The 21074-nt window shown below is 55.5% G+C and overlaps 1 protein-coding gene across 1 annotated transcript in view; it reads right to left on the bottom strand.

The window, feature by feature from the left end:
* Positions 1 to 21074, bottom strand: part of ANKRD11 (ankyrin repeat domain containing 11) — a 119353-nt gene that overhangs the window by 71072 nt on the left and 27207 nt on the right.

Raw genomic sequence — 21074 nt, 5'->3', positions numbered from 1 at the left:
CTCGACGGCGGCTCCGCTGCAGCAGCCGGAGCAGGGAGCGGGCTCAGGGGGGGCTTTTTATCACCAGACCGCACAGATGCAGCCCCTTGATCCCGCACGTTAAACTTCGGGCAGCGCCGGGGGAAGCTTCGCGCTCTCGGTCCTGCTGAGCCAAAACGCGAGCAGGGAGAAGAGCACCGCTCGCCTCTTCTTGGGGGCTGGGGAGCTTGCCTTTTCGGTTTTGTTCTGGCAGTGAAATGAGGGCCTCTGGCTCAACACGTCAGAGCCTGGCCTATCCTACAGCCTCCGTCAGTGCCCCCGCGCACTAACGGCAAGCCACAGGGCTGATTTTACCCCGTGAGAGACAACGCCCCCCGGGCCGGACAGCAGCACACCCCCGATACCAGTTTCCAGCGCCCAGCGCCCAGCTGCCTGCACCGGGGGCACGGACAACGCTGGGGTTTTGGGTGGCTTTCGAGGAAGGAGCCAGGGGCCCCCAGCTCCATGGCACGGCTGCAGGAGCCCAGGCAGAGCAGCACCTCCCAGCTCCCCGGGGCTGAGCACAACAGGAACCCCTGCGTGGCCCGGAGGGCAGATAGCATCAGCGGGCTGTTACACCCCGCGTTTCCTCCTCCGGCGGCACGACCCAGGGACGCGCTCTGGGCCCCACCAGAAACCAATGAGCCCGTGCTCCCTGCGGTGACGGCCCCGGGTGACCTCGGCTGCACCCCGCTGCTGGTGGGGGACCAAAGCTGAAGGCTTCTGCTCAGCTCTGCGCCGGGGCCACCGCGGTCCGCGAGCCATCGGGGCGCCGGGCCACCCGCCCTGCAGCTGGTAATGCCCGCGGCTCCTCCGTCACCTGCACGGCTTCTCCCCAGGCCCAGCTGCCAGCTGGAGCGATTCACGTGTTATGGGACGGGCCCGGCTGAATGCCCACGGGGTGAGAGCCTCCCTCGGCCCTCGCACGGGCACGCTGAGCCCGCGGCCGCAGCTCCACACCACGACCTTAAACCTCCAACACGGTGAGGCTCCCCCGCCCCACCGCAACGTCCCCAAGGGACTTCAGGGCGCAGCTGCTGCCCCTGCCCCTGCTCCAAGCGTCACCGCAGCGCCCTGACTCCCAGGGCTGCGAAGCTGCCCCAGCCTCCAAGTTCCAGAGCCCAGCCGCCAGCGCAGCCAGGAAAATGGCAATATTTCTCCTTCACCCATTTCCTCCTAGCGGGGCAGCCAGCCGAATGCTATTCCTTCCCTTATCTGGAACAAGCTAGGAAGGGAGAGGTTCCTTATCTTACAGAGAGCGTTAAAATTTTACCGAAATATCAACTATCGGGCCCCCAGCATTTGCAGACACGCCAAGAGCTGAAGATCAGCTCCGAGCACAGCGAAGCGAGAACCAACAGCAAGCTCCACAAGCGTGTTTCATATCACGATTTCCACACAAAAATACCGTTCTAATTAATAACGTTACGACTACCCAAGGCATGCCAGCCTGTGCTACTGAACGTTAAGCTCTTATTTAACGAGTTCTGAAACGGCTTATGGGAATACCTGCGCTTCTGCGAAGGCGCAGGGGACTCAGGGTCTGGGCTTTGCCTTCTGCGTTACCTCCGCTGAACACCATTCATTTAAAGCCCCGAACTGCATCACCGCTTCGCTGTCAGAAGAGAAGTGCAAACGTCGTGTTGCTGTGCTTTGGGACAGGCGTACTAAACACGGAAAAATGTCGGAATCTCCTCCGTTGGGTTTCCCATCGCCCCCCCCGATGCTGCTTGGGGAAGACAAGCCACACGCCGGCCTCATGGCACGTTCAGGCTGAGGGGGTCCTTGCAAGGAGGGCATCCCGTGGGGCACCTCCCCAGCACAGAAACCCTGGGTGAGAACCACACGGCCGGGGCCGCCTGGGTGCGAGCCACCCTCGTGCCACCCCCCTGCGCCAGATCAGCCCCCAGCCCACGTTTAAGCATTGGCAGAGCCACCACCCAGAGGCAGGCACCGTCACCGGGCCCAAGCAGCTCTGCAGGAGCTGCTGCTCCTCACCCACGTTCACACCCCCCTGCTCGCTCCGCGGGGCCCTGGCAGGGGTCGTTTTCCCGTCCCGTTTCACACGGGAAGCCCATGGGCGAGCGGGGGACGAGCCCCGAGCGTGGCCGCCCCGTCCCCTCCCCGCCGGGAGCCCCGCACACAAGATTGTCCCGGCTGAATGACGAACGGCGTTGTGACGCCGAGGCTGCAAAGCGCGGCAGACAGGTGCAGGGAAGCTTACCAAATTGGCGCGCTGCTCGCCGGCTCGGGGAGAAGCCGACGGCTGCTGGGAACGCGCACACAACGGCGGCGGCAGCCTGCGTGCTTCCCGTCGGCACCGGGGCTGCCCGAGCCCCCGCACGCCCCACGGCAGGGGGGGGAACAGGGGCGCCTTCAGCCCCCGGGACTGATTTCGAGAGAGAAATCCCATGGTCCACACAGAACAACAGGACGCGAGGAGTGGGGAGGGGGGGAAAGCCCTGCAGGCTGCGCGCAGACACATCTCGCGCTCGCCGGCGAGTTCCCAAGCAGAACACTTGCTATTTCTGTCGCCGCATCCCCAGAAGCTCCTTCTGGGTTTGCTCCATTTTCCCTATAAGGGATTTTCGAGCTGAGGAGGAGAGCCCGGCTGACCGCCGGCACGCTCCCCGCACCGCGTGCCGGCACCGGGCCAGCGCCGCGCACCGACCAGGGCCCCGCGACACCGATTTCTTCCGGTACCTTCGGGGTTCTGCTTTGTTTTTGAAAGCACGCTACGTGAATCATTCAACAGAAAGCAAACAGCCAAGGCCTTGGCAAGCCCCAGCCGGCGTTCAGTACCTGCCCGACGGTTAAAGACCCCTGCCAGCAACCTTCAAGGTTCTGCCCCATAGCGACACCACCGAGCTCTTCTGGCCCGTCACCAACCTGCCGCGCTGCAAATCAGACCCGGGGACTAATCCAGCCCAAAAGAGTTCCCGGCACCCGAAAAGCTCCCCCCTCCTTTTTGCTTTTAAAAAAGCCTGCTGTCCCCATCCCAGTTCCGACAGGCCCGCGGGCAGCCGTGCCAGCGCAACCCATGAGCAGCAGCTCAGCCCGCGCTGCGGCAGAAAAAAAAACAGATGGAACAGAGTTTTCTCTAAGCCTATTAATCGCTAAGAGTAGCGCCAGGAACTGCAACGTGCAGAAAAGGCCTTCGCTTCCTCCACCCCGATAAACGCATTTCTACAACCACTGTTGAGGCAGGAGCAGTATCGGATGGCCCAACCTAAAGCTCGGCCGGCTGCGGTGCAGGGAAGCACCCGCGTCCCTCGCGCAGCGCCCGAGCAGCCCCGCAGACGAGCGCCGGGCCGGGCCGCTGCCAGGGACCAGAAGCGTGTTGGAACAGATGAAGGTGACTCACGGAGAGGAGACGGGCACGGCGTGGGCTGCGCTGCCAGGAAAGCTCCCACGGGCGGCCAGGTGCGGAGGGACGGAGCCCGAGGAGCGCCCGCACGCAGCAGGGAGCCGCGTGCTGGGGCTGCTCATCCAGCCCAGCCACACGGCACGGCGCTCGGAGGCACAGGCTGGCTCCTGCTGAAGTCACAGGAAAGCTGCTCTGCCTTTAAAAAAAATTATATATATTTACATGCATCGGCAGACGCGAGAAATTCCTCTGCTCTGGCTTCCTGGACGGAGCAGGAAGCGAGGCGGCGAGCAGCTCGCCGCATGCGTGGCCATGTGCCTCCTGCTCGGAGGGAGGGAGGACGAGCCGCATGCAGCCCGGGCACCCCCAGCAAACGGCCCCGGACCCTGCCGGGGCATGGAGAGCCCCGGTGCAGCTGGGACACGGCACCGCAGCGAGGGAGCAGCCCCAGGAGGAGCAGCAGCCCTCGCCCCGGCATCACGCCGCTGCGCCCGCTCCTTGCCCGTGCCTTCTCCGCGCTGCTTTTTCCACGAGACAAGGTGACGCTCCCCAAGCGGCTGGTCCCCGTGCCCCTGCAACGCCTGGTGGCTGCTTGGGATTTCAATACGAGCTCCACAATTACAATGAGCTGACACTTAGAGGCAGCTCCTTACAAAGTTAACGTCAAAAAACCATTTCCTTCTGAGCCGGGGGTACCTCCCCAGCAGTCCCATCCCACGGATGTGTGCTGAGCTGGGTGCTTTGGGGCCGTTTTTGAGGATGTTGAAGACGTGCCCACCACAGCCACGCCAGGAGCCAGCCACACGCACGCTGCGGCCGAGCTCGGCGCTCACCACGGACAACAACTGCACGTGAGCGAGCAGGGATCTTGCGCCCTAACTTGGTGCTTTTTCAGCTGCAGCCCCCAAACCACGCTCCACACAAAGGGGAATTTCCACGGAAAGCCGTTCCTACGAAGGCAGCGGAGGCTGGGCGCCGATCCACAGGGCGCAAACACGAACAGCCCTGGGCTGCATGGGCAGAGCCCCACAGCACGCAGAGCTCGGCAGCCCCCCACGTGCCGGAGCTGTGGGTCCTGATCACTCCTGAGATAAGGCCCTGAAGGGGTCTCCACCAAAGGCAAGTTTTCTGGCCCAAATGCAGAGCGCCAGCCGGCAGGACCGTTCATGGCGCTGCCCCCTCCCTCCCCACGGCAGCCCTGTAGAGCAGGAGCCCGCTCCTGGGCACAATCCCTCACCTCCCGCCTTGAAACAGGGAAGCTGCCCCTGGGAATTAAAGCCCTTGCTGTGGGACACGTTAGCTGCAGGCACACAGTGTGTTTTTTCTGGGTTTCACCCAAAGACCAGATGGTTCAGAAACAAGGGGTCTGAAAAATTAACTGCTTTGCTCAAAGCAGCAGTTCATTTGGGAACAAACCTCTGGGCAGTTCCCGGCTGCCCGCCTCGCTGGGCGTGCTGAGAGTATCTTTTGGCTGAAAGCAAGCTTTCATGTGTAAAAGGTTAACCACATTTACACCTTAAATACCGTACTTAAAAGCATCCAGCCTAACGAGCTCCTTAGCAGTGCCTCCCAGGAGGTGGGACAACCCAACTGGTCGGGCTGGTTGCTATATAAAGCAGCAGCTTTGTCGTTTTCGGCTTTTCCATTAAAGATTAAGTCGACCAAGTTCTGCTGGGGTTTAGGAAAAATACTGAAGGCACCAGCCCCAGCGGTCACGCCGCTTGCCAGCAGGAGCCGGGTACTGCTCTAGTACGGGACCAAGGTACCCAGAGCCTCCCCAGAGGGGCACTCGGGCGCTGGCACCGCACGGCGAGCACGGCCCTGCCTCCACAAAGCCCCACAGCGGCTCCTGTGCCCGCCAGCACGGCAGCAGGCAGCTCAGCTCCTTCCCTGCAAGGGGATGGAGGCAGCGAAGGCAGGGCAGCGCCCGCCTGCCGGAGCAAGGCCCAGGCGCGCTGGTAACAGCACAGCCCCGGCACGGCGGCAGCGCCTGTTCCACCGAGCGGTGGGAACAGCTTTGGGATTTTTCTTAGAAATTGCCTATCGGAAAGTCAACTGCACTTGAATGTCCCGAAAACTTCCCCTACTTGTCACGTCGGGACCCCGCGTAACAGCGCCTGGCTCTACAGCAAAGAGACAACACCGAAGAAGCCAGCGCTGTTTAAGTAATCGCCTTCCCTACAGGAAATTCACAGTGACAAGTAGATGAAACCCGCTGGAAAAACAAAGCGCATGACTTGGTGAATCCTGAGCAGCTGGGCACTGCAGGTAGCAGGGGATGAGCAGCCAGCAGCACAGCCCCCCGGGAGCGGGGGTCCCTCCCTGCACAGGCACCGAGGTGCCAACATCTCAAACCAGCCCCAGCGTCACAAAGCGATGGGGAAAAAGGCAACGAGGACAGGACTTTGTCCCCTTCACAAGGTGCCTGCAGACGGGAACCGGTGGTTGTGGAAGACACTGAAAGGTACTGCTTGATGGACCACGGCGGCTCCGGGCGCCGCGCACGAGCATCGCACGGGGTCACCACGGGGGCTCCGAGGCGGCTGCAGCACGAGGACGAGTCCCCTGGCTGGGCTGAGGCTCAGAGCACTCGAGGCAAGGAGATTTTGCACAGAAACAATTGACATTTGGAAAAGTTTAAATATCAAAACTGACTCCTCTGTAAAAACCAAAAATAATCCATACGTAGCACATGACGTACCCCTGGCATTTCTGCAGCTTGAATCAATCTCCAGTTAGGAAGCACTCTTCCCCCAGTCCCTGCTTGGTCGTAAAGACACGTCTTGACTCGAACTCGGGGAGGACCCCGAGCCCCAGCATTTCAGCTGCGTTAATGCATTCCATGCTAAGATCTTCGGTTTATCTTCATTTCCACACAACGCTTAAACACTTTTTTAATTTCTCAAAATCTAATTAAACATCACGCATGCGCATTACCAGCTATGTTTATTTCACCTCCGCTACGAGAGCACAGTGGGACTTACTGTTTGATACTTCAGCGAACTAACAAATTAAGGTTCTTTGACCAGACCAGGAGTTAAGACTCCACAGCAACACAGCCTGTACATTGCCCGATTTTTCCACATAGATCTTAAGCCTTACCGTCGTTTATCATCCAATGGCGGTTTAGGATCTATAGCACAATAAATATTAAAAGGAAAAAAGACCGGTGAAGTCAAACGTGTGCTTTTTGAAGGAACGCAAGCCCTAAGAACAATCATTGCTTTACGTACTTCGAGTTGCTCTTCACTGTGCTGCTGTATTACCCTCTTAATACGCATCTGCTAAGGAAGAAACATTCTGGTTCTAATTACAAAAGGCTTTCAAAAAAGATGGGTTTCAAGTTAAATATTTTATTTATTTGAAAAGAAATATTTCTAGAGGTGCCTCAAGTAAGAAATTGTTTAACATGTGTTTTACAGCCTTTCCAAACTCTTTTTATGGTCCTGGAGCCTGTCCACATTTGTGGAAAAAATGCAATGTTTCAGCTTCGATTTGTCTATTATTTCAGTGTGATGTTTTAAAGCGCTTTAGGAGAGGAGAACACATCCACACTTTGGGTCATTTCTTTCAATTAATAAATGAAAGAAACCGATCTTCTTCTGTTCAACGGGGACCTTCAAACCGCCAGAAGTTAGCTTTCTCCAGGCGCTGCTCTTGGCCGAGACGCGGCCCCGCTGACTCCCACCAGGCTGCTCCTGGTGACGGTGGCACCGGTGACACCGGGCCCGTGGTGGGGACGAGGGCAGCCACCGGGAGGTGACGGTGCCCACGGACATGCCCCTGCTCGAGCCTCCTACCTCAACTCCGCGGCTCTCTGTTGATGATGCTCAAATCAAAGAGCATCCCACAGCCAGCAAGGCACGAGAAAAAAAGTGCATAATCTTCATTAAAAGATAAGCTCTTAAGAGCCTGTGCCCGCGCCTCTGATTCCCGTTTACAGCTTTGTGCTCCCTACAGAAAGCCCCAGATGGCCGGGATGTTCTCGTGTCACCGGCAAGAAAGCTGAAGTTTGGGGCGAGGATTCCTACAGTTTGGGGCGAGGATTCACAGCAGGTTGGTTTGTTTGTGTGTGTGTTTATGAGACAGACCGATAAACAAGATCCACAGAGAAAGGACCAGAGGGAATTAGAGATGGCCAACAAACATCTATATTGAACGCACCCTGAAGGATGGGCACAACGCCGCGGAGAGGCCGAACACGGCTGCCCTGGACAGGCACCGTGTGCCGTTCCCCGAACCCACGTGCATTTTGAGCCTGGTTTCCCAAGGATCGGGGCTCGGCCAGGGAGGATCCGCGGCCGCCTCGAGGCTCCCTGCGACGAGCAGCCCGAGGCCGAGCCCTGCGCGCGGTAAGGCGGTTCTGGTTTATTTTTAATAACTCCATATCGCTTCCTCGGGGAACTGTAAAAACTGAAGCGTTCTCTACGCGAAACCCTGAAAGCAAGAAATCACAACACACAGCAAAGATCTCGAATAACTTGTCACTCTGTGCGCTATAAAAGAGTGGATGGGAGAAAGCGAAGAAAAAAAATCAAGGAAAATAAAAAGCAACAAAGAAATGGGCCAGAAGAGTCCCTGAGCCAAAAGCCTCGCTGCTGGGTGCCCTCAGAGGGTCACCCTCACCGGGCACCGTCGGGCTGAGACGAAGCGTTCTGTAACGTGGTTGTGCTCAAAGGCAGGGAACCGCTATTTAAAGACAGTAACAGGGAGGGAAACGTGAGCTGAGGCTGCCCTTGGAAAGGCAGGGCCGGGGGACAAGGGCACCCACCACCCAGCAAGCTCTTCTGCACTAATTGCTCATTTATAATTAGCTGATGAGAACAGTTGTAGAAGCCATTCTAAGAACTGCCAGGCCTGAAAGCAGGGTCCTTCTGAAAAGGCTTCATCTGTGAATTCCTGTGAAGCGCGATGAAGGCTGCCCCAGTTACGTTAGCAGTTGTGCATTCAGTTACTGCCAGGAAGGAAACGGAACGTGCTGCAAGAAGCTGCGACACCCCACATGCGCGTCAGGTCCCAAACTCTGGCTCGTCACTCCAAAAACCACTTACCAGCAAGTACTTTACTAAGCAGAGAAACCCACCCAGCACCGCAGAAGCTCCACTCTCACCCTACCCTACCCAGCCTTGCACTTCCAGCTCCGGCTGGCAGGTCTTTCAGACAAACTTCCATCTCAAACCCACTGCTGAAGTGAAGTTCTCTATTTCCCCTGATCCTCTCCCAAACCCTTACGCATCATCTCCCAGGTTGCGAGCATGGCTTGGTTCCCAAATGCGACCGCTGGAGAGAAAGGGAAAAGAGCAAAACACCCTCACGTTTGTCAGCCACCTCTCTGCCACCTCTGTGAGCATCAGCGATGCTCTCCCTGCCCCGATCGCTCCATCGCTCTCGGCACCGTCCCCACGGATGCTGGGACGGATCCGTCGGGGTGCTGAGCCACCGGCAGCGCGCTGCCCTGCTCCCGGACACCGCGGCACTCAGCGCCCATCGGCGCAGCCACCTGCGTGCCTGCGAGCACTGCCAGCGCCGGCTGGTAAGCACTGCCTCCGACCAACTGGGACATGAATGGGACTTTCGGCGTGACCTACATTTCTCCTGCGACTGCAACCGTGCTCACGGGAAACCGAAACGGAAAAAAAAAAATTTAAATGCCAAATCAGAAGCAAAATTAAGCGGACAAGACAAGGAAGAACAGAAGCCATCTTCTAACCCAGAACAGCCTGGGACGTAGTTAGCACTGATACAGTGTTAAAAAATTCCAGAATCTTCTGTGGGAAGGAAATGCCATATTAATTAGTTCAATGAAAAGATGAAAAACTAATTGTCTCCAGCTTGGAAGGGGAAGGGGGACAGCACTGGAACACGGCTTCAGCAGCACTCCTGGCGAGGAGCTGATAGAGAACTTGGCCTCGGCAGAGAGAAATTCAGTTAACCAGCCACAGTATCAGCGCCTGCCTTGCTATCTGCCTGCAAATAATCCCAATTTTGGGGAACCCCCACAGCCAGCCCATGGCCAGGAGCCCCGAGGTGCCGCTATCTGCTGCCAGCAGCCTCCGGCACCGCTCCGCAGCCGGCCTGGGGAAGAGCCCGCGCGCACCCCCAAAAGGCTCCTGCGCTCCTCTGGCTTGCCACTTCTAGCAGCCCTAAAAAAAAAAAATACTTGGAAGGAGAATCCAAAATATAAGGCAGGGCACACATCCTGTTTTCCTAAAGCTATACGGTCTGTTACAAAAGTGATCTGCCAGTAAGCGAGCCAACACCAAGATGGGGGCAGCGCCCGCGGTGGAGGGAAGGTGTTTTCAGTGGGCTCAGGCCAGTCAGGATTCGAAGGTTTCGGAGCACGCTGCTCCTCTTAACCCAACAGAAGGGAACCGAGTTTAGCGACTTATTTAGGGTTTCATTTGCTAATTTGCAAAAACAAGGAGAAGTCTTCCTCTGCTCTCCAGCATCTCCCTCGGAAAGCTCCTGCCAACACGCGGCGCCGCTGCCAACAGCTCAACCCGACGTGACCCAAAGTCCTCCCTCCTGCGCCACCGCGGGCTTCTGCTGCAGGAAGACAGCTGAGGAGGGGTTTGGTGCACGCCTGACATCACATTTCTGTAAAAACGAACCCAGCAAAAACACAAGATACACCAGGTGATAAGCGGGGCTTCAACCAGCTGAGGCTCAGCTAACAAGAAAGTTGCCCCGTGATTCAAGCCTGAAAGAATTTGCACACGCGCTACAAAAACCAAAGCAGATTAAACGCTTAAGAAGTAAGGTAGCCTATTTTCCTCCTTCCCCTCAACACAGCTAAAAATGCTACTTTAAAATGACTGCTCTCAGTTTTAGCACTGATGATAGCTAGGTCACAAGCCAGCCTTGGAAAGTTTTACTCAGCAGCAGCTTTAGAAACCATAAATTATCTTTAGTCTACGTTTACGTGCTCCCCTCCTCTCCAGAGCATGGCTGCCAACGGCACTTCTCAAGGCTTCTCTTCAAACAGCACCAAAACTTCCCCAAATCGAGGCCGAAGCCTCGCCCAGGCACAGCAGGGACTCAACACACCTACCTTCGGGTTTACTTGTGTCAAGACACGAAGCAGCAGCGTGTGGCTTGCCCCAGCGCGGGGCTGAGCCGCAGCCCTGCCACGCACGCGGTGCTGCCCGTAGGGCACCGTGAGCATCTCCACCGCCACCTGCGAGCTGCGCTTCTGCTGCGATGGAAAAAACGAGCACAAAGCAAGCAAAGCAGGGGCACGCTCTGCGTGCAGACCGAGCCTGGGAAGCGTCAGATGAACACGACTGCTTTTGAACGCTTCTGAGCCGTTCCTACAAATCTAGAGCAACGGAACAAGAAGTAATCAAGTGTTTTGTTACTGAAGGTTTTCTCCTTCCCTCCCCTTTGGGTCTGCCAGAGACTTGGCAGCAAACTTTAGTCCCGAAGGACTTCAGTTCCAAAACCGGGACTAAACCCAGCAGTCTCGCTCATCCCGCACCACCTGGGTCCACACCGCGATGCGCTCGCAGCCCACAACACGCAGCCCTAAGGCAGGCCCGCGGCTCTGCATCCTCGTGTGCACAATGTGGACAGGTGCGTGGGTCAGGAGGGTGAGCAATAGGACAAATACCACAAAAGAGTGAAGTTTGGAGTTCTTCCTTTCACTCAAAGTTTCTGCGTACTAATGCAGAAGGAAGCGGGAGGCTGATTTGGGACAACCCTCACCGGCACAAGGACAGCGATTTCACGCAGTGAATTCCAACACAAGGACGGCGATTTCACGTAGCCACTTCCAACACGAGGACTCCAATTTCCATCAGGACAACCCTGCCAGGCCCAACCAGACCCCCAGGGCAGGCGGTCACAGCGAGCACGAGCCTACCTGGCTCCGCCGGGCTCTCGAGCACGGCCGCGTCTGGGGACGACGGCAGCGAGGAGACAGCTGTTCCTCCAGTAGCTGTCATGCTCGGGCTGAAGCGAGAACATCTGCCGCCTCCCTCCGAAAGCCGCTGCTCACGTCAGGAAATCCTGCATCCGAACCCAACGCCTCCCTGTCCCCAGGGCCGCGAGGCAGCAGCGCGGTGCCGCAGCCCCGCCGCACGAAGCAACAGGCGCGGGTGCTGCAGGAACACCCCGAGGGACTCGGCCGCCCCGTGTTAACCCCCGGGCAGGTGCCGAGGCCTCTGGTGTGCCCCAAGCCGGGCAGAAACCCGCAAACGGTGCCGGGCTGTGGTCAGGAACCGATGCAAGGTAAAGCAAAATAGACGGGGATTAGCTGAGAAACCCCTGCCGGGAGCCGGGGCGAGTGCCAAACTGTGGCACGAGAGATTAGCGCTTGCAGAGGCGTTACCACTATGAAACATCTGAAAAAAGGGAATTTTTCTAGAACTTCTCTAGAGTTATCCGCAGTCAGCTGCCATGCACGGAGGACAACTCACTGCGCTGAGCAGCAGGGAGTCTTCTGCCCAGGTACGTTTAGTAGCAAAGGGCAACAGACCTTTCCCGTGCCACGTCACTGCTAGGCAAAAATTTAAAGGTAAACCTAGAGACAATTTCATAGGTCATTTCCACAGTCATTAAGATGCAAGAAAGTTAATTTCCAGAACGTTCCAGAAGTTCCTCTAACTGCTCTCCTCCGTGTGTCGATATCGCCTTAGACGCAGCAGAGGCCCCGCTCAATTGTGAGCCCCAACAAATCCCCTTCAGGCAGGGATTTCAACAAACACTAAGTAGGATCTGTAAACTTTATTATCAATGGAGAATGCCTTAAAAAAAAGAAAAAGAACAACTCGGAGCATTCTTTTTGCCCATTGTGAGAAAATTCGCAAGCCTTTGGCCACATACCGCATTTCCATTTTCTTGCATGCTCTTTCATATCTGGCTTTGACTCGGGATCTGTCCACACATTCCAGCAATAAATGACACTAACTGGAGTCATTCTTTAAAATATCTGTCAAATATAATTCTTCCACTGTTTCGATTCTCACTGACTTGCCCCACAGTGCTGGGATGAAGTCATAAATTATACGCCCCGCCACTCAATTTTCCCTGATTGTTTGGTAGAACCTCTCCACTAATAACCAGCGATCATCAGCCACCTTGTGGCTTAAGTGGTTTCCAATCATGAAAGATTTATCCACTGTGACTTCCAGTCAATCACGGAGACACCGAAATGGCTATCAGGCACTCTCATCTCCAGACCACAAGATGAGCAGACAGACTCCAGAGACACGGGAAAGCAGATCGGAGTGCTGACTCCAGACACCCAAAATCAGAGAGAAGCTGCAACAGCTGGGTCTAAGAACCACGTTTATCTTTGCGAGGAAGTCAAAAGCCCAGGGCCAGAGCACAAACTCGGCTCTGAAGCAGCTTGCCTGGGTCACAGCGCACGCAGAGAGCCCAAGAGAGGACTCTGTACTGAAGGACACACGAGGAAGAGCTGTGCGCTGGGACAAAGTGCAGGGAAGCCCTTCCCCTACCTAAGGGAGCCAACGCGGTGGCTGACAGCTGCCTTCAAGCATCCCACAGCAGAACAACCCCAAACACCCAATGCCAGCTACCCCCTGAGGTCAACAGGGCTCCAGGACGTAAGGGGAAGAGGAACGAAGCTGCCTTCGGGAGCAGGAACACGCTCCTCCTGCCTGCAGCGCCGGGAGGGTGGGCTCCGAAGGAACAGTCCTCCAGGGAAGGCTCTGACACCACGTGAAAAATGAAGTTTAGAAAAAGAGAGGAGAGGCAACAAGTGCTGGGCACCATGGCACTGAAGTCCGAGGCGCAGATACATCTGCACAAGCTAAAAACCGGCTGTGCTCAGGTTTGGGGTCTGTGCTCCCCGCAGGCAGCCGAGGGTTTTGGGAGCGAGACGTGGAAGCCTACCTGTGGCATCGCGCCCGCGGGCCCCCGACGGGCTGCAGTCACCGGGGAGCACCCGCTACTGATGGGCACATGGAAAAAGATCAGCTAACGTGGCAAACCTGGCCATGGGAAAGGCCACCACAAAAAGACCTGATGTCTTCACCGTGCTCTCTTGCTCACATGTATCGAGCAGTCTCAAGCTCGCTAGAACTCATCAACTGGTATTATAACAAGCACAGGAGGTGAGCGGGGTGGCCCAGACGGCAGCCACCAGGTTCCCACTGCCCTCGACGTGCCCCAGAGGGGACACCAGCGCCGGCCGAGTCGGGGCAGTGCCCGCAGGTCCGTGGACGGGCAGCACGACGTGGCTGATTGAGGGCCAAGCACGCCTGCACGGCGGAACGGGGCTACGGGGATTAGTTGCTCCAGAACGAAAACTAGAAGAGTAAGCACAATTTATTTTGCCATGTTCTTAAAATGAAATAAGAAAACATTTAAACACTACAGCTTATTTAGATAATACACACTGGAAGACATCTTTTACTGCTGGCAGCTTGAAAGAAAAGAACATAATTACAATTCCAAGCATGAAATGAGCTCTCTTCCACACATGCCTGAACCAAGTCTAACTGTTCCACCAGCTGTAGTGAATCAAAGCAGGCAGAATTAAACAGAAAGGACCTGGAAGCAGCAGCTCTTGCTGCCTTTAACCCAGTAATTGCATGGCACCTGGATCCGGGAGGAGGACCGGAGGATTTAGCAGTTTCAGATGTGCAGCTGATGCAGGGCACGGAGCATTTGATCTCCCTGGAATGCCGGACCCCGAACAATGCATCTGTGTGCTGGCCCACCACACGCCCGGGTGTGGGCCCGCGGGATATATAAAAGCTAACATTATACTGCAATTGAAAAGAAAAAAGCCACAGCGTGAGCTCGACTGTTGTTTAACGAAGAGAAAAACAATAGCAGCTTTGGTCTCGAGGATCTGCCAGAATGACCACTGGCCACTTCCAGACACATTCCTTGTTCAAGCACTTCAATGCCGCCTTGCCCCATCAGCTGTCTGAAGTCACGAAGGTGTAAAGGGGGCGACTAAACCCCAACCACGGCGACATCTGCATCTCTGCCCTGCCCGAGAGGTTGTTGAAATGGTTCTAGCCCAGAGCTACTGGCCTCCAGTCCTTGCAGAGAAAAGCAGGTCCCGACTTTTCCCCCTTTTGAAGGGCACACACCCCCCTCACCTCTCACTCCCCAGCGGTTTCACATCTGCTTTCTTCAAAGGGGGCAAGCCCCCATGGTGCAGGACTGAAAGTGATGAAAAAGCAGCCCCCGTGAAGCTGCTTCTCCTGTGGGCCCACTACAGGCCCCCAGCCCCGCTGTGAGCAGAGCGCGGCCGCAGGCACCGCACGTGCGGGGACACCGCCGTCCCCCGGTCACCCGTGCAGGGGAACAAAGCTGGGCTGCCTGGGGAACGAAAATAAACAGCACGAAGTCAGCACTGCTAGGCTGGGAGCCTGGTCCTGCGTTCGCACAGATTCCCACAAGAACGTAATTCTTTTGAGATGAGTAGCTGAGAAAGCTGCTGTCTGTATTTCTGTCGGGGAATGCCCGGCAGATGTGGACGTGACCATCTCTCCCCGGGAGCCTCGCACTAACAGAGCGAGCTGCCAGGGCGTGCAGAGGACACACAACGCGGAGGAGCTCAGGGGCCGGGGCCGTGGCAGCCCCAAGGATGCCCTGACAGCCCTGGGATGGAGCCAGGGCCAGGGCTGAGTACGGCCCCGTAGAGGGGGAGCCCAGCCTGAAGGGACGATGAATGCACGCTCACCTCCAGCACCGGCGAGGCAGCGATCTGCCCGGCGCAAGAGCTGCAAGGCCGCTGTTAGCAGAGTCTTAACGTGCCCAGGAAAAAGATCAAAGACAATTCTCCTGGCCGAAAGCAGCAGACGTTTCCCTTTTCAGCCTGTGTACGCACGCATCTATTTCCATAAACACGCCTGCTGCGGAAACAAAAGCAGAAGCGCCGGCACAGCCCCGCAGAGCGGTGCCACCGAGCCCCCGGTGCTGCTGCACGTTATTTCGCCCTGATGTCATTTCACAGGCCGCGAGTGGCCGGCTGCTCACATCCCCTTACGGGACACCAACACCATCAGCGGCGTGCATCAGTAGCCAGGACCAGAGGTGCAGCAGCTCACACGTACCGTGCTGATATGGTCTCCAAATTTCAGCCCAGCCCTCGCAGCAACGTATGAGGACCGGCGCCTTCGGCTCCAAGCCCTGCGAGGGCACGAGCAGGCGGAGGGAAGGCACAGTGACCTGGTCCGCGCTCAGGCTTTCGGGCAAAAAGCAGAGCAGCTGGTGTTAAGTTCACTTTCCTGTCCTTGCAGCTGAATTCAAATACAACGTTTACGTTTTGGTGGTTGCAATTGCTGCAATTTCAGCTATTGCAGAGAGCTTCACATGAAGAGTTTAAACATAGGATTTTCTACAATAAACTAAAAATAAGGAAAACCAACAAGAATAAAAATTAGGAACTTTCTATATTAAACTTTAGTGTGTGTGTGTGTGTATAGATCTATCAACATGTCTATTGACTTCTTCTGCTTTAAATCATCTCCATGCACATGGATCTTTCCTTCCCCATTTTTCAACCCCGAAAGAATTACCGTTTCTTTCCAGACAGGAACTGCTGCCAACATTCTGGAGGGCTGAAGTCCAAACCACACATAGTTCAACAACAGCAGAGTTTAACAAAAAGTAAAACTATAGCTTTTTTTTTTTTAATTATACCTTGTGAAAGTATGGCTGAGTAGGAGGAAAAAAAGTCAAAAGTCATCAATTAATTCCTGAGTAATAAAGAAGGTTTATAGCACAGTCGAATATATATTCTACCCAGTTTATCTGATTTATCACCATCCTTTAATGTCTAAATTCAAGGTGGCTCTGCAGAAAAGCATACGCTGCTCTGCAATTCTAATTAATTTCTGGACTCTCGGCCACTTTAGTAGATGTTTATAGGCAAGGGCTTCATAACTAGGCCAATGCAGGGAGGTGAAGCCTAGATTCCCATTCACCCAGCAGAAAGCACCCGAATCGAGTCCCTTTCCCTGGCATCCCCAAGATTTTCAACAGGAAAAAAATCCAACTTTGAGCCCTCTTTCAACACCTTTTAATTACAGCCTGCACAGGACCATGGCCTGACCAACACCCAGGCTTCCTCCCAAGCTCCAGAGCACGGCTCTTCATCGTCAGAAACGCAGACTTTTAAAATAAAAACGTCTGTATCAAGGGGCAAAGCTGCTTTGCCCATGGCAGAAAAGGAACTGGAATGAGCAAACGGCGACTACAATCACTCGGGGGTGTCTGACAGACTCCTCCAGTTTTCACCTTCAAATGCTAAAGCCGTGAGCACTTATGGTTTTAACAAAAAATACATTATTACTTCTTTGCCCAGTACACTCTGTCCTCCTCGTTTTTATCCGAGAGTTGATCCAAAGACATTTAACAAGGACTATGCAAAAATAGCCCAGCGTTTTCCTCATTCCTCTGAGCTACTGTAAATCAAACATGGATGCAGGAACTATTTCTGCGGACAAAGGAAAGCTCCGCACGGGGAAGAACACACCTGTGCGGGTTTTGTTGTTGTTTTAAGGGAACATTCCCTGAACAGGGCATTCCCTGCCACGACACCAGCCTCAAGCCGCCGGCTCCTCGTGGCGAGCGCGGCACCAGCGCCGCGGCCCTCTGCAAGGAGCCGGAACTTCTGCGGCCCCGCTGGGAGCAGGCGGGTCGTGTGACGGCAAAGAGCTCCCTCTCCTCGCAGTCCGCGTTGAGGCTGGGTATTTGTTAGCTTAGCACCGGCGAACACCAAGCAGATCTGCAGCAGCACCTCGGCGGGACCCAAACTGCCGGCTGCTGGCCCGGCACGTGGAAGCCGCCAGCAAGCGGGCGACCAGACGGGCGGCTGAGCGCGGCCCTGACGGCTGTTTCGGCGTGCGCAAACCCAGCAAGCCGAGCTTTCTGTTCACATGATTTGCTTACTAAATTTTGCCCCAGTGCCCAGGGGCATTTGGGCACGCAAGGTTGGGAAACGCCGGTGCTGCAGCCAAGGCACGCACATTGCACAGCTCCTCGCAAACACGTCACTGGAATTCCAGGCTGCTATTATGCACAACCCATTGCTCTAGTTATCTGTCCCGAAGATCTAATTAATCCTCTTGCTCATCGCAGCCTAAGCTCACGCAGGAGTGTCTCAAAGCTTGGTGCGGTTTCGCAAGTATGAAAAATAGATTAAACAGCTCCGGGGACTGCTGTGGGAGGGGAGGTGTCAGCCCGCATTCCTCTCACCCCGGCAGACACACAGTGCCACGCGGGACTCGGATGCAAACCTCTCTTGGTCCCCGTCCCACATTCCTTCCAGACCACGGGAATAAGCCCCAGTAACAGATATTTTGCTGCAGCAATCCACGCTTCGGCTCCCAGCACGGATGCCCTTGTAGCAGACATTTAAAGCCGTGTGCGCGCACCGAGCCGCCCGTGTGCGCCTGGTGCCGTGCTGTAAAGCTTTCCTACCTTCAGCAAGATCACGGGGTCAAGGGCAGGAGGACAGTTACCGAACCTTTAACCAGAGCAAAGGGTACACCGCTGTTTTCTTCTCCCAGCATAAGCAAAACAAGCAGCATTCACCTCCAGGTCCTCCTCACGTCAAAGCACTGGGAACCCAAGACGCTGGAGGAGGAAGGGAACCGCGCTGCATGCAGAGCGCGGAGCTGCCGCTGCCTCCCCGCTACCAGCTCCCTTAGACAGAGATCTCCCTTTAGGCAGTTTAAAAGCACCATGAAAAACTGGAGGGGGGGGAAAAAAAATCAGGACTGGCCAGCTGCTAGGGCCAGGTGCAGTTCTAGCTGCTGACAGGAAAAAGACGCAAGATTTTTTCGTAATATACTTGTTTTCGTGATTTTATTTTGTCCAGTTATTTACTACCTGTTGTCATTTGGTTCTCTGGTTCCTCATAACTCTCGTACAGCACTAAATCTGTGTCACGCTGCTAATTAATACCATCTACAATATATCACCCACTGGCTCACTATCAGCCTCTGCGGTTGCTTGCTCAAGCTAACTCAGGAGCAGCAGAGTTGCTTCCTTTAGAGTTGCCCAACAGCAAAGGAAGCCTTCACGAAAAATCTCACAGCTCCAAGCTCCAAAGCAAAGCTCTCCACTGAATGTTTTTCCACTAACTTAAAATAAATTTCTGTGAGTATTTATTTCCTACATTATCTCCAACCAAAATGTGCATTTCTATCACGGCACTTAACTCCAATTAAGAAAAAGTTGAGAGGCTTCCTGTAAAAAACAAATACAGGATATTGGCAAGACTACAAGAATGAGGTAGAAACTACTGAAGACAACAAAATAATTTTCTTCTGACTAGGTGACACAGAAAGGAAGTACAGCTCTTACGGGACTCCAGCAGCAAGGCTGAGAGTAACCAGAGAGCAACCAGAGCCCTTGGACACCGACCTTCGCACCCTGACACCGCCAAACCCTGAGAAGTCACATAATGGGTACGGACGACCAAAATGAAGGAGCTCATCCCACCACATCCACCTCCGAGGAGGAAGCCCCAAGCTTTTCCCCCCCTGGCAGCCTGGCATCAGCACTCGGCCGAGCGCTGCTCACGTGCTACGGCCGGAACACCGCGGGCACACGTCACCGTGCTTCGGCGTACGGTGAGAGCCCGCGCGCAGGCATCGAGCTGAAGCTCCAAAGGCAGTTCCTGCTCCTGCAGACCGGACGAGACGGCTGCTGAGCGGGCAGAGGGCGCAGGGCTGGGGAGCTGCACGGCCGCTGGACAGAGCCCTCAGACAGAGGCCCTGCTGTTTGGGCAGGCACCGAAAGGAGCGCGCTGAACGCCAGGGGTGCAGTAAGGAAGAGGGGAAAACCCCTGAGGAGCACCTGTCCTCGGGCTGCAAAGTCCTCCGGGACTAAGCACGGCATCACCCGCCGGCTGTGGGACAGCACCGAAGACAACCCCAGCGAGTAAGACCTCACGTCCCAAATACCGTCGTGTGTCTATTTGATGTCAGCCTGCTCTGACTCCGCGACTTCACCCTGGAAGCGAAGCCCCAGCTGCGGACACGGGGTGCAGCACGTCCGTCCCACCACAGAAGCTGTTTCCCCTGTCCCCGTCCTCCAGGATGGCAGCGGCCCCGGCACGCCGCTGTCCCCACGACCCTCATTGCCACCAGCAGCCACCACACACCAGAGCTACAAATCCAGCCCACGTGGGTTATTAATTCACTTTGACAAAAAAGAAGTAAGTGAACAAAACGAAAAGCCATCACCGGTTTTCCTTGCGAAGGCAAACAACGTTCATTTGCAGTGGCAATTTCCTAAAATAAGTCGTAGGCATGCCTACCGTCTCCTCGCTCTCAGGAGCAGTTAACCCAGAAAGGTGAAGTTGCACAAGAACATTCCTGTTTGATAAGGGAGACCCACGCATCGACTTAATCCGAAATAGCTATTGTGCTCTGAAGTAACCTCAAATATCGGGAGCCATTTGAATTTAAATTCCAAATAAATTTAGATGAGAGATTAAAGAAGGCAGTTTTGCCTTTCCAGCACTGGAGACGTCGTTTTTCCGTGCTCCCTCGTCGCAAGGGACAAACAAGGGAGAGGATTTACACCCCGGCTCCTCCGAAACACAAAGAACGTGAGTGATTTTTGCAGCGACTTCACGGCAGGAACAGATGGCTACAGGCAATAGTATTGACAACTTCGCAGGCTCCCGCCCCCAAAGGTGAGCTTCCAAAGTCTGCTGTGAATTCCAGACTTGAAGCCGCTCCAGCCGAGACGCCCGCCCTGGGGCGAGCGGAGAGCTCCAGCCGGTGCCATGAGGCTCCTGAACCCACCCGGCTTCACTTGTGCCCATGCTGCCGCTGCTTTCTGTGGCTGCTGCCCCACGAGGCCCCCAGGATCGGGCGCCTGCCCACCCGGACAACGCCACGTCCAAGGACAGGAGGGTCCCCAGCGAGACGCCTGCTGTCCCCCTCTCCCTGCTACCTTCACACCTGGAAGACACCAGCCCGGCCAGGCTCAGCCCAAGATCAAAGCAACTAAAAAGCCTTAACTTGCCAGATGATCTCAGTGAAGCTCTCCTTGAGTTTCTGCTGGATAAGTCCAAGCTGCTAAAATACAGGGATAACACGCGGAGCTGGAAAAGCTGTCGGAATACCTGAGTTCTCAAGCATCTAATTAAGCCAGCAATGAATTAGGCTGAGCCTGCAGGTTTCAGCCCCTGTTGTCCCATTCTTCTAAAATTGGAGCTTCATCAAGAATTTAACTATGGCACAGAAATAATGATGCTGCTTACAAAAACAGCAATCCCCCCCTTTTACGAGCAGGCAGGGGCGGAGGGGCTGCACCTGCCTGTTACCCCCCTGCACCCAGCCGAAGCCGCTCGCACACGAGGCTCCCACCAGTCCCCACCACGGCACGAGGACCACCAGCCCACCAGGTGCGCGGCCGCTCCGCTCAACGTGCCCGAGTCCCTCGGCACGCACGCGACACCAACACATAACCCAGAACGCCAAGAATTCACAGAACGGAGGAGGTCTAATGGGAAAACCACCCGGGGAACAACTGAACTATTATTTCAAAGAGCGAAAGATGAGGGAAGGCAAACGCCCCGAGCCATTATTCATTCAAGAAATACAAGAGGGAGCCCGGTCTTATCAGCAGGCCCGTGGTCTGCAGGCTCCTTAGGGGAGGAACAGATTGCGCACCTCTTGCTGCCAAACGCATCATCTGCGCTTAATCACGGCGTGATGGATATCTCCTGCAAACAAGCGACTCC

The sequence above is a fragment of the Anser cygnoides genome, chromosome 12 (assembly GCF_040182565.1).
Source record: "Anser cygnoides isolate HZ-2024a breed goose chromosome 12, Taihu_goose_T2T_genome, whole genome shotgun sequence".
Taxonomy (NCBI): domain Eukaryota; kingdom Metazoa; phylum Chordata; class Aves; order Anseriformes; family Anatidae; genus Anser; species Anser cygnoides.
This window is presented reverse-complemented; position numbering and strand designations above follow the sequence as displayed.